The 13,984-nt window shown below is 26.3% G+C and overlaps 1 protein-coding gene across 3 annotated transcripts in view; it reads left to right on the forward strand.

The window, feature by feature from the left end:
- The window catches only part of LOC114131105 (CCN family member 5), a 261,031-nt gene that overhangs the window by 153,233 nt on the left and 93,814 nt on the right, over nt 1-13,984 (forward strand). The window lies entirely within an intron of this gene.

Here is a 13,984-nt window from a genome sequence, read left to right on the forward strand (position 1 = left end):
TATAATTTGTTACAATAACTCTACTCAGTAAAAACAAACGCGGAAGGCATTAGTAAATTAAATAATTATATATCAGCCAGTCTGAATTATGTAAAATTGCACTAAAGCAATTGTAACTAATGAGGGACCTCTGACAAAATAGTGACCATCAACAATTATCACCAACGATATTTTTATATAACAGCTTTGGAAATAGTAAAATGTTGTTCATGAAAGTTGCCGTTGTTGTTTAGTATAATTTAGTATAAACATTTAAAACAATAAACTGAAATTCGATTTCAAATCATTTGAAACGATCGTTTCCCAGTACGCGATTGTCTCTGAAAAACGATAGTATTATATGGTACGGAATGAAAAAAATTGAGAATAAGACATTTGACGCACTAAACATATACAATTGTAGTGCAGTATAATCACCGAATGAGGAACATTGTGCGCAATAAACCACGTTAAATGAATCGTTCAAAAAACGTAGTTGGAAACCTTAAGACGAGATTTTTCGGTTTGTCTGCGACAACTTATTTATGTTTGTACACATGTCAGAAACACATACGTGTTTGTTAAAATACAAACGGGACTATGATACAGTGTTAAAATTCTCATATATCAGGTTATAGCTATAATTACTGTATCAAAAATTAGTTTGATATTTTGCAATATTATAAAAAGCTAATGACATACCTATTTGAAATATATGATATAAAAACAAATAAAGGCGTGTGTCACATTCGTGTATTTTTATAACGTATTTGTTATTTAAAATAAACAAATAATAAATAATTCCAGTATGAAATTTCTTGTTAATGGGTATTGCGTTTCTATCCATAATTATTGACAATTTGTTATGATGGTATTTAATTTTTTTAATTTTTATATCAAGAGTAAGAGAGCATTCGCTGCTTAGTATCAATTGGTCACAGTCTAAATCTCTGGAATCGGGGTAGTATCGACATGAGTGTTGAGCGTGCTTTAAACCTTGTGAGGTGTTATTTGTTTTATTTTTATTATTATTATTTACTCATCCCGATAAATTGATGTCGAACTTAATCGTTCAACCAAAATTAAAAGACCCGAGGTGTGAAAACGTGAGCAACAACCATGGTTAAAAATAATAATTACGTGGTCGATTATAATTATAGTAGGTACCAACACATAATATAATAATACAATAGTGCCGTGTGGTATACGATCAGGTTGTTGTCGTTACTACCATTGTACATCAGGATTAATGAATAATTTATCGGTAATTTCGCTGTGTCAAAAGTTAAATACCCTTTCGACCTTTGAAATATTATATTGTGATCCGGGACACTGCACCGCACCACCCACACGTGGATTGCCGGACGGCCCACCGTGCACGTATATTATAATACCTTTAATAGTAGCTATAGTATAACCTCCTGGTGTATATTATATACCTGTGGGATTTATAAGTCCAGATTGTGTGTTTTAATAGGATTTAGATTTATGACAATAATACGCCACCGCCGGCTCGTGATATCTATCTCTTGGCACTGCTCTGTTATACATTTAATATAGTATATTATGTGGCGTGTGCTCGTACAAATACGGTATATCGTCGAGACACGACGATCACAAATCCGAATCGGTTTCTCGATAAGCACCACTCCCGTAGGATCGACTGACCATGATAATTTTTATTCCCGTGTTCAATACATCCTATTTAGAAACAATTAAATCAAGGTACATAAAATAATAATAACTGAACGTCCGCGTAAATATTAGTATTAGTGGTTTTGTATTTTGTGTACGGAGGATATTGATAATAACTCGAAGAAGATATAATATAGACTATTATTATGCTTATGCGTGAAAAGTGAAAATCAATATTCCGTGCCATTTATTAAGTCTATAGGCTTTGAAATGTAAAAAGAACAATCTTTATTGTACGGTGCAATAAAAAATAGATTTAAACAAAAAAAATCAACGTATTGATATTAAAATAATTGTTAAAACTAATTTGTATATTAAAATAAATTTTAAACAAATTTAATTCAAATTAATTTTGAAATAATTAGTTTTCTTGTATTAATTCATTCTAAAAATAGCATTAAGCGTAGTACTATGATTATTTTACATACAATATACATGTATAAATATAATATGCATTTCAATGCAATAAATATGTATAAAAATTTTACTGAATGATTTGAATTAATCACGTAATATTATGATATAATATAACGATAATAATAAGTCTAATAATATGTAAATATAAATAGAGAAATATTGAGCAAATTAAAACTACATAACTATTAATAATTAACTGAGATATTGAAGTAGGTCTAACTATAAATAGAAAAAAGTCAGTTTAGATAGAAACAAAAAAAACTGTACAAAAAAAATTATTTAAAACTTCCGAAATCAATCCCCAATGAACGATTTTCACTAGCGAATCTGTCGTTCCATATATGATCAAATATTATTTGAAATTTACTAAAAAAAAAAAAGCAATGAACGAATATTACAATAGTTACTATCAAATTAAAAAATTCTGATTTAATATATTATTATGCATTTAAAATGTATTATTTTAAAACAGTGGCATATTTAGCATTTTGTCGATGGGGGGAGTAAATATACGTTGGAAAACATATAATTTCCCAGAGGAGAGGGAGGTTGTACATTTACCATTAACATCACCACTGTTACAATGTTGAAGGTTAACGTTATCAGTAAGTACACTCATATATTTCTAAAACTTTTTTACTTGAACAAAAAATGACAAAAAATTAAAATATGTAAAATTAATATACATATTTTTATGTAAGACATAAGTAATATAACCAGACCCTTTTGCAGGATTTATTTATAGAGGGGGTTATAAAAAAAAAAATGATATTTATATTAATTTTTAAGTGTATGAAAAGAGTTTATTAATTATATTTTTTATCATGCATTAGATAGGTAGCTACTTCAGGAGTTTTACAGGTGTAAACTTCTTTTTAGATCAATAAAACCATTAATACATACCCTCGCCCTGCAATATTTTTTGAATTTTTGATGCATTATAAGTTAGAAGTACTAAAAGAATTGCTGAATATCTATTAATATTTACTATACTTAAAAAATAAATTGCTCGTTCAAAATTTTATTTTTATTTTTTATGTATTAAATTTATACAATTTTTAAAAAAAATGTTCTACTTAAGAACAATTAATGAATTAAAAATATATGCTTTTAAAACAGTAAAAATTAATAATAATTATAAATAGTAAGGAGTACAATACTTTTTTTTTTAAAAAACATTAGTTATTACTTATTAGTAACTTCAAATTATTTAAATTTATCCTTATATCTCCGAGGTAAAGTGTATTTTAAGTCAAGAAAATCCACTCTGTATAATAAATATATAATGATTACACGACATACTTATTGATGATTAGTACCTACCTATAATATTACATAATACATTATTCTATTTACAAGGTATTTCACGTCTATGTCTCGATTATAGATATAGAATGAAATCAATCGTTGGTATGTTGTTTTTTTCTTTTTCATAACGTATATACGTATATAATTTTTATAATGCCTCCTTGGAAATTTGTAGATTTATATTCATAGTTTGTGATATTCGTGAACGAACAAAAACACTATCTTACAGTAACGAAAAATGAACAGTGACTAACCCAAGTCGCAGATTTTTTAATCATCAGAACAATAACAGTGACTCGATGCTTTTATATTAAACATTGTGTATATCTTTCGCGATTTAATTAAATCTGGCAAACACCTCGATTAAATAATTAACGAATTGTTAAAAACAATCAGAAAAAATCCGGGGGCCATCGATTCTGGTTTAATAAAAACGAGTCAAATTAATTAAAATCTTTACTTCATTTAAAACGAACCAGCAGAGCGTTGTAAATTAAATTATGAATACAGATTACCTATATAGTATATATTATTATAATGTACTTTCGGTTTTAAAACTATTTTTGATTAAATCAATTTATCGGATGTTTCGTCTTTGTCTTCGTCTTTGACTATTGCCAAATCTCCATTACAACATCAGAGGTATCAGACAAATTTACTTCAGACCGATTTATAATCGTTCACATATTATTATTCACAAATATTATAATATATTCACATATTATCGACAAAGTTCTAAAGTATTAGCGTGGCTGCTAAGACTCGTATGGAAACGCTATACACATAGGTATTATACAATAATATGTGAATAAATTATAATCAAATTCCTTGAAAACGAATCCAAAATCTTTTTCTATTTTCTTGCTAATACGAGGGATGTAATAACGATGGCGAATATTACACAACGAAAAGTTCATTTTAATTTCTATGATTAGAAAATACAAGTTCCGAGTGTGTCTGTATGAGTAATTATTCAAAACGCAATTATGATGTCATTTCGTTCCGGCCAAGGACAAAGCATCGTGAAAATAATACACAGAATGAATAATAATAATAATAATAATAATAATAATAATGATAACAATAACAATAACGGCAGCAATAAAAATAATAAAATACATATAATATATATAATTATAATACGTACTTTACTATACATTCACTGCCGAATTATTACAAACTGGCCGAGTCAACATTTCAAAGTCAATAACTAAATTAGCTAAAACGTCAATAATCGTACTGACCAACCCAAGTCACAAAAGACATATGTAAAAATTGACTGGAAAAATATAAAAAATGTAATTCATGTTTATACTTTTTCTCACTATTGGATCATAAAACATAATAACAATTAATTTCAATAATATCGTGAGTTTAAAAACGTTTGTTCTTAGTAATTTAATATTATTTGGTATGAAATAGTACATTTTTTATTTTTACCTTGTAATAACCTCATAAATTAAAAATGTGTTCATAAGTATATAATTATAAATTTATTGGTAATTAAATTTACTACGGTGATTTATTCTTTCACGAAAATACGTATTCGATACGCCCATCTAAAACCTTTGGGTACGTATAATTTTCAAATGACTGAACATTGAACAGTGAGATAGGGTTTTTTTATCGCGTGAAAACAGTAATATCAGTGTACCGTTCGTGTGATCTCTAGAATTGCACTTGAGTTATTAAAGCAAATTTGTTAGTTTTGTTTGTATTTTTTTTGTAAAGCAACACTTAAAAGAGCTCAAACATCTAATTAAATAAACCATATAGGGTATAGTACATTTTATAATAATATTTGATTCCAAAATCCGTAACATCAAACAAAATTGTTTATGTGTAGGTACTAGGTCGGTACTCAAGAACAAATTTTTCAATATAATAATCATAATAATAATAATAATACAAAGAGAGTGGGTTCCATTTTAAATGCATAATAATTGGACTCCATAGTGATATCGATCAATCATAATAATTGAAGGTAGTTGTATTATATGTACATTTCATTTTACGTTTTTGTGAATAAATGTATACTAATTGTAAAAAGTAAATATTAAATGTTTTTTACCATTATACCGATAAAAGTATTTTCATATCATAATATACAAAATATTGATCATATATTATTTAAACGAATTTTTTTTAAAACATTTATTTAATAATAATATATTAAAATATTACGCAATAATATAAAATCGTGCATACAAAAATTTGAATGACAATCGGTAATTTGATTATTTATTATTCATTCTACCAATGACGAAATATAGTTTTTAATATTGTTGATTGCTGGAAATTATTTTGAACATGGTTTAATACTCATCATGTGTGATCCCTTATTTTGTTTAAAATCTAAAACTGTATGCGATTCATGTAAATAAACAAAATATATTATTATCGCTCATTTATCACTTTTAATATATAATTAGTATATTATACTAGGTTATAAACTTTTGAATATTCAAACATTTTGTAAATTAATTTTTAATATTTATTGTTAAATGTGTTCAATGAACATATTATATAAAAACAAATACGAACATTGTTCATCATAAAATACTTTTTCAATAAAGTATTAAGATGTAATAGTTGTATGGGTTTTAAATATAATCTAAAGATTTTCTTAATACTATATATTATAAAGAATACACATATAATTTCAGTGTATACAATGCATATAATATGCTAAAAAAAACTATTATAATATCAATTATAATAATGCCACCATGACCTAACCATACCGAGCTGCTTCGATTTATTAAATACTGTACATTAATATTATTATAGTTACTATAGTATAGTGCATTTCAACATTTAAATATTCTTATCAATAATTGACAATTGTACACTATAATAATAATATTATTATTATTCAATAATCAATAATACCACAGTTGCTATATTATGTATAACAGTTATATAGCTAGTGGAATTTTTATCACATTTCATTGACATCGTGTATTCGTGTATTGACCCGAATATTATATTATCAACTTCAATATACCCTAAAATATAAGTAATAAATAATTTATATTATATCAAATTATATATATATATATAAATACTATTTTCAATGTATAAACTAACAAAACATTTGTAATAGCTAAATCAAAAACACGATTCGAACAATAAATTATATAAAATCCAAAATATGGTGGTTATTTAATAATTTATAGCAAATTATTCATTTATTTAAAAATTAGAATTTAACAAAAAAATATTCACCAATCGTTATAAAATTAATAAATACGACGTATAAGACTAATAAAAATTACTATAGTCAAAAATCGATATTTTATAATTATAATAATATTAGATACATTTTATATGCAAATTGATTTAACATAAAAAATAAAAAACATTTAAAGTTTAATTAGGTACTTAATACCATTTACACAAGTATTTACATATCATTTATCTGTTTTTTATTTTCAATCGAAGTAAAAATAGTTACGAACATTTCTAGTATTCACAGTACTAATTTATTATACGAGTAAACAATATCATAATATACTCACAGCTGAAAAGCTTCACATCGGAAACGAAAATTGTACAGATATCATAATGCTATATAATGTACACCGTGATAACTCGTTATATATAACACACTGTGTACATTTGACGTTGAAAACGCGTAAAATTAAATGAACATAATATCATTATACTATATGACTACGGTGGATAAATAATCGCAGCTCAGATATTTCATCATATGCTATCATCGTCGCAAATTGAAATCATACAAACGGAAAGACCAAACAAAACATTTTCCACGGATCATACTGGAGAACAGAAGAGTATGAACGAGTATATTGTACGTACATGAGATTAGCAGCTCGCGTGTATTATATGCGATAGACGACCCGAACAATGATACTAATAAGTAATAAGATGATTCTCATGACTGATCTATTCACGTACTCCATCATGGCGAACAAGTCTAAATGTAGTATTTGCTATAGCATTTCGCTCTTTCTGTGTAACAAAAGCGAAACATTAGATTTTCGTAATTAAGTACGAAAATCTATAATTACATAAGGCGGTTCTTTTATTTCGTTAGGGGCATAGTTATTTTCTAGATAAATCTGTGTTCTTGAAAATGGGTTTTTCTTTCTTTTTTTTTACATAATTTGAAGTCATTGCAACACAATATTTTAATTAAAATTATACCATTAAGAGTGATAAACATTATTAAATTTGTATAAAATACATCTAACGATCATGCAAAATTGTTATTATTAATTTATATTATATTGGGAGCCGGAGTAGCACAATGAGCACGCGGTTGACTGTGACTCACACAGGTTCGATTCATAACAAACTGCAAAAAATTTCCGATGCTGTCGTTCGATCTGGTTTCCAACTAGGTCCCACTCCACTGCGAGTGAAGACCGCACACGTAGTATTTTGGAGAAGGGGGGTAGAATCATATGTATAGGATATACACATAGATAAATAGGCCATATTATGTCTCTACTACCCATTTGTGATAAGCATTGACCTTGAGATCGTTTCAATGAACAATGGAGAAAAAAGAAAAATTTGTATAATGAAATTCTGAAAATGATATTCTATTTTTAATATGAAAATAAATACAAATATTATTTGTTTTTAAAAAATATAAAACTTTAAAACAGTTATGATATCAATTTATGTGAAAAACATTTTAATTTAATATATAAACCTTTAGAAAAATACTGTAACTATAACGATAGCAGGTAATAAAAGATCAACCCAAATGTGTTTGTTATTATATTTACTTACAACAGTATTTGGTGTGTGTGCGTTTATTGTCTGAATTCCGTAAATCGGGTAGCTGATTTCATTAGAATTCCGGTATAATGTAGGGAAGTCGGTTTTAAGTATTATATGGCGTGAGCAGAAAAGGTACGCATTTTTATCAGTACAAAATTAAAAAAAAAATAAATAAAGGATTTCCGTATTGTAAATTAGTAAATTGTGATACTATATTACTATATAAGAGTAAAATAATATAATATAATATAGTATACGTTAATCATTGAACATATTGCATTGCTCTTACTGTATATTTTATTTTGTGCGTCCTACTTTTCAGCCAAAACGTGTGTACTTGTACCTTGAATAATCAGTACATTAAAAAAAATATATTTATTTTACAGAAAATGAGTTTAAAAACTGTTTTTAATTTAAATGAATGGTAAATATTTGGATAAAAAATTGGGAACAAAATTTAAACGTAGTATTACCATTATGTATTGGAATCTATTTCCAATAATAATTCAAAAATTGTTTAACAATAAAAAACAACCATATGTTTACTGTATGTCATTAAATAATAAAAAGCGATTATCTTCTTTTGACACCTGTTTTATATCGTCTAAAGCTAAAGAGTTCTAATTAAAATTAGCTGATTGAATTTTCTTACGTTTTCTATAAAAATGTTTGTTTATTTTTATAACGCTAATAATATTTGTATCAAAAGCCACAATAATTTTACATAATATTTTTTGCATAATAATTGTTTTTGATCTACAATAAAAATCCTCTTCAGTTTCAAGCCTTATTAATTATTAATATCGATTAAATTACTTATAAATAGTCCATAATTTTTATACATTGCATTCACTTTTTTGGAGTAAATTATATTTTTCCGATTCAAATATAAAATAACAGCACACGTACTCCCAACGCATGGCTAATGAGTAGTGACGCCTAATTTTGTACTAGCTTTTGAAAACTTATAATTTTCAATAAGTTCTAACAGTATATAATTATTTAAATTTTAAATTAAAAATAATGTGTATCACGAGAAACTTAATTAAAAAATATATATAAAAACACTTTCATAATAAGTTTTTATCGTTGCAGTTTCTTACAAGAATTAGTTTTTTTGATTACCACAATAATGTATAATTGGTTTTCCTTAACATGATATAAATTGGGTAAAATGAAAATTATATGATAAAATATTTTGGTTTTTCTCTTTAAAAGTATATTTAGGACACACTCAAACTGATTGACTGTCAACATAATTACTTATACGAAATAACTCCGTTTATCTTTACCCTCCAATCCCAAAACCCCCACACCATAACAAAAATAAAAAAAAAACATAAAAATAAAGATTATATTGAAGTCTATCAAAATAGTAAACTATTATAGTATATTTTAATATTATGTTATAACATTTTATTTTTATACATTTTTAGCTATGTGTAATTGTTTTTTTCATAGAAATCACAATTATTCGGATACAATTATATTTAGTTAAATTTTAAAAAGTTATTTAGTTGTTGAGTTGTTTTAATTATAAATTTCAAAGAAAGCTGTACTGACTGAAAATATAACGATATATTTTGGTCGATAAGAGTGACATACTTTATTTTGTTGTTCACCAATTAGTATAAAAGTTTAAAATCAACTATGATAATTGTTTGGTAAACTAACAGGTTTATTTAACTTTAATAAGAGATGAAATCTATCAAATAGTTTCACACCACTGCTGATTGAAGTCTATTGGAAGCCTATAGAAAAATATTTATATCCTTTTAACACAAAATATATGCATTTGAAAACACCCACATATGGAGTAATGCCTAATATAAATTAATAAAAATAATACTACAGTTACATATAACATGACGTTTATGGTATGATTACTGATAGTGTCCGAAGAGTATTATAAATCTATACAGTCCTAATACGGGTCCAATCGATCAATTTGCATAAATTGTGTGTACATGCATATTATACACATAAAACGCAGCGCTACCTCTTTAGGATTGTTTTATTTTACATAAATTTCTTTGTTAATTATTTTATACCATTTTAATAACGAATAAATGTAATAAATATACACATATTATATATAATTAATATTTATAATACACATGTATTATATTGCTATTTTTTTCTATAATATGTGTGTGCTTACTTTTAAAACGTTCATAGTGTGTTTCCACGAACGAAATAATTATTACCTATACAGTGTAATACACACGATCAAATTTAAAGGGAAACCGATTAACTATCGAATAATATCCAGTGTGAATAATAATATAGTTTATCGTACTAGATATGATAAAAACAAATTTTAAAAAATAATACGTAATACACCATTTTATAAAATTAGTTTTTATGCAAATTTCAGTACAAATTATTATTTATATCAATTCTTCGTAGTATGATAGCACATCGAGCATAACAATATTTTAAAATTACAAGTGTCCTAGGTAAATAAAACTGTCTGAAAATTTTTGGTCAGTTACTTACATACTTGCAATATGCGGAGCGACACAGTTAACGTTAAACGTTCACCATTTAAAAAAAAGAATATTTTTGAATGTACTTCTTTTATATACATTAAATTAATATTAAAAACAAAAAATTGTTTTATTAAATTAAAATAATTAGATCATTATTACATTTTAAGTTTTTACTCGTTTGAATGACAACATTTATTTTTAATTTCATATTCAAAAACATTATTTAGAGTATTTTGATCTATCAAAATTAAAATTTCGTATAAGCAGTTTAATAATTTATAAATATTTAAAATTTAGACGAGTGGAAAAATGGATAGAAACATTTTATTTGATATTCCTGTACTACTTACTCATCTTATCTAAAATTTAAATACTTATAAAAATGGAAATGCAAACGATTATAATATTTATAAATCTACGATATACTATTGGGTAATTGAAACTATATATAGTACGATGACTAAAATATCATTTGGATTTTTTTTCCCCCGGTCAATCCTCGCCCACAACAAAGAGTATCAATAATTACATTATAGTATTAGTCATCCGCGGTGTCGTATAAATATTAAATTCACCACCTTCCGTTTTGATGGATCGGCGTGAACCCTGTCGACCCATTGTAAATATTAAAAAACGGCAAAAAAATCGCGATGCCGATAATTCGTTTTTATTATTTTCGTTATGATTTTTTTGCGGATAAATCGTTTTCGGGAGGCGACCGAAGATCGATTTCGTCGCCACGGTGCCGTTACTATTAAGTCCCATTGTACTATAGCACCGTAGACGCGCGCGCACCGCAGGAATACTTGTCGTATTCTGCAGTCTCGAGGAATCTTTGGGAGAACACGCCCCAGCCCCACAAAGGTCTGCCGCCGCCGCATTCAGCACAGCCGTTTTCGAGCACAAGAAAAATATCCGGGATTAATATCGCCAATATAAATATACTGCGCAGCTGGCGGACGGATGGTGGCGGAAGCGTCGGATGGCCTGCAGAATTCGAGGAAAGCAATCTTCTCGGCCTACATCCCCTTTTGTCAAATCCCCTTCCGTTCCCGTAGACGGTTCCGATTAAAACCGAATTATTTCCGTCTCTGTACGACCGTAAAACGGATTAAAACGATGTGCCGCATATTCACGCATATCATATTATAATATCATAGTATTGCCAAAATATTCTGCGATGCAGACGAACCGCAATAACGAAAAAATGGTGTCTCGTGAAAAAGCCAAACACGGATATTTTTTTTCAAATTTTCAATGTTTCTTTTAACTTGAATCGACTAGAAATAATATTCACTTATTGATTATCCAAAAAAAAAAAAGTGTCCTTATTATTACATTACCTTATTTTCGTTTAAGTGCCATGGTTAATTATTATATTGGCACCGCCAACTTATTTGATTCTATATAATGTAACCTAATCTTTTGATTGCAAAGACAAAAATATTTTTTCATAATATTTTCATTTACTTAACATTATCCATAGTGCTTGTAAATTGATTATCTGTAACCAGCTGAAATGTATCTATAGGTATATATTTTTCACCACTGAATTCATGACGAAATAAATGTATTTTTCATCAATAATTGCACCACTAAAAATAGAGATAATAAATTATAATTATTTATAACAAAATTCGGTAATTATGATCAAATTAATATGCAGTTAAGTTAAAAAAATAAATTACGTATGAATTAATACTATGTGTTTAAGAACGTTAATTTATAAAAATGAATATGCAACTCAATATCCATAAAGATCTATGCTTTTGATAAAATTAGAAAAAATTAATTTAAAAAAAAATTTTGATAATTTAATTTAACATCACTGTCAACTGTCTCGCTACTTTCACCAAGTATAAAAATATATTAATATTTTTCGATAGGCAAAATTGGTGAATACCAATTTATTATCGTTTAACAACATCAATCAACGCAATAATTGATTACCTTTTTCAATTGCATCAGTTTTTTTTTTTTTTTTTATCTTTAACCAGTACAATTATTGAATGTCAGTTCATGGAAATATTTTTGATAATTTTTACTCTTACTTTTCAAAAAATATTGATACTTACAAATTTTAGTTTTTGAAATTAAATGATTCACATCCATTAAAAAACCACCGTTCTTAATGCAAATTCGGGAAAACTATTTATCAATCGCAATTATTACAGTCTCTATCAAGTCAAATGAGATACTCTATATAATACGACTATATAGTGACTCGAGATAGTACAATATTTGTTTGGATTTTTTAAAATCAGATGATGTGATGAAAAAACTTGTTATAACATATTATATGTAATATAACATAGGATAACAACCATCTTAGATCAACCACAAGAAATATTTACTTGACGTTGACGATCATAAAATCGTTGACATTGATGTGAAGTATTTGAACATTGCGTAGGTGTAGTAACAACGTTCGTCGAGTTTTATAACTATTATTTTCTTCATAATTATTATATTTCACGTAAAGTTCTCTTAGTCGTTACTCGTTAACTCACTCGGCCGATACATCATATCTCCCACTTCCCTGTCAGCAGGTAATTCCGTTGGTTTCAATCTTAAGTTTTTTTTTTTTTAACAAACTTTTATTTTCCATATTTTGATGCATATCAAATATCATATAACGTATCAAATATTTTTGCATGATTTACTAGTGTAAGAAAACCTTTCTTTCGTTTATCTTACTATATTCACTCATATTTTGTATATTGTCGTTAAATAATATATAATAATATAAATATTATACTTATATTTTTATATTTATTTAAATTTTAAATTAGCATTTAGCATTCATATTATTCATAAGAAAAAGATTTGTTGGAATAATAAATTGTAATTCAGTTGAACAATTGCTATATATATGTTTGCTTAAACAATATTTACTATTTCATTATTTATTACCACTTTGTATTATAATAATATTTTCCAACGACTTTAAGATTAACCGTTAATCTTAATATAGACAACATTCTGTTAGAAGACTGAAATATCTCATATTGAATGTAGTTTTGAAGTTTTAAGTTCAATATATAAGTTTAATTAAAACAATATCAATTAACATTATTTTAAAAATATGAAATAAATTATATAAATTGTACTTTTACCTTGCATTACGAAAAATAATGTTTTTGAAATTAATTATTATAATTAAACTTTTAGAATTTCACTATACCAATTTACAGTTAATTAAATAAACTTCGTATGCAAATTTATGAAGGTTAGAATTTTAGTACTGCACTTGATGTTTTGTATAACTACACTTAAAAAATACATAAAAAAAAGAATATTTACAAACACTCATAAAAAACATTGTAACACAATAA

This window comes from Aphis gossypii, chromosome 2, assembly GCF_020184175.1.
Source record: "Aphis gossypii isolate Hap1 chromosome 2, ASM2018417v2, whole genome shotgun sequence".
NCBI classification, from domain to species: Eukaryota; Metazoa; Arthropoda; class Insecta; order Hemiptera; family Aphididae; genus Aphis; species Aphis gossypii.